Source organism: Solanum pennellii, chromosome 5 (genome assembly GCF_001406875.1).
Source record: "Solanum pennellii chromosome 5, SPENNV200".
Classification (NCBI taxonomy): Eukaryota; Viridiplantae; Streptophyta; class Magnoliopsida; order Solanales; family Solanaceae; genus Solanum; species Solanum pennellii.
The window spans coordinates 13,365,748-13,367,089 of NC_028641.1; the positions used below are offsets into that span (position 1 = coordinate 13,365,748).

Here is a 1,342-nt window from a genome sequence, read left to right on the forward strand (position 1 = left end):
TTTCAAAATACACAATTAATATTTTTATAATAGTAAATTGACATTTAGTATTATTAATTCATTATACAATTTATGATTAATTGATGTAAGTAGCATTCATGAGTGATTTGTATATCAATATTCTTTTTGAATGTATGTTCTTATAATCATTCAAAATTGTTGATATTATAGTACTTTTTAAAAACCTATTCGTCATAACATTAAAAAGATAAAAACTTTTAATTATGATAAAAGATTATCAAGTATGAAAATTTATTCTTAATAAACTAATATATCTTTTTACAAAAATATTATGATTATTATTTTAGTTAAATGAGTTTAATGAATTAAATTAATTTATTATTAAGAAAAGACTTTAATGACATGTCATGCCAACTAAGACAGAGAGTGGGGCTTTTGGAGTGTTAAGTATATTTGGAGGAAAATATTGATAGTTGAGTGATATTTTGGTCCTAAATGAAACATAAATGATATTTCAAGGCAATTTTCCAAATATGGGTGACCATTTAGAGAATCGACTCAAGAATATAATTTAATGAAATTGACGGTTTAAAAAAATTAAACAATCTTTCATATTCTACGCACTGTGAAAATTATATTATTAACTAAAATCAATCAAAATTCAAAAGAACTAATAAAAATCATTACAATTTAAAATATAAGGATAATTATCAATAATTGCATAAAGTTGGAGAAAATATGTTTTGAACTATTTAAAAAATGAAAATTTAAAGAATTAACTTTAAAAGTGTCGATCCAAAATACAATGTTAACAACAATCAATTGATTCAAATAAAGGACGATCACACAAATTTCAAGAAAATTAATATTTGGTGTCACATAAACTAATCTAGATATTTTCAAAGTAAGGAGGAAATTGATTTAAAGATATTTGGTAATTCTTTTCACGTGCACCCAATGCGGCTCACTAGTGTTATACATATTTTTCCTCCAACCCGTTACACAATGTTTGTAAAGATTTTTTTTTAAAAAAAAACTCGTGAAAGCAAGATCACCAAAATATTCATGTTTAACAGACACGAAAAATTAAAATTCACCTAATTTCGATATACAACCAATGACTTACATCAGTATGGAACGTCTCAGGAATTTTACCATCCACCTGTCCTAACGAAATATTACCTTCCGAGTCTGGCGAAACTGTAAGAATTAAAATCTGACCTCGTTAAACTAGAATATTGACTTTGGCCAAATTCCAAACCTTCCAAAAATTGAAAATCTCACCAAATATTCATTTGGTATACTTGAGAATCATGTTATCCATCTCTACAACTATACAAGCAATAAATGATATACAGAAGCTAGACGGATCGTTATATAT

At 25.4% G+C, this 1,342-nt stretch overlaps 1 long non-coding RNA gene across 1 annotated transcript; it reads right to left on the reverse strand.

Annotated features, from left to right (window-relative positions):
• Positions 1–877: 877 nt before the first annotated feature.
• On the reverse strand, positions 878–1,331 carry LOC107018955. Its single transcript, XR_001456709.2, has 2 exons — positions 1,246–1,331; positions 878–1,161 (listed from the first exon to the last, which is right to left on the reverse strand). It is a non-coding gene; the product is annotated as an uncharacterized LOC107018955 (long non-coding RNA).
• Positions 1,332–1,342: the final 11 nt, after the last annotated feature.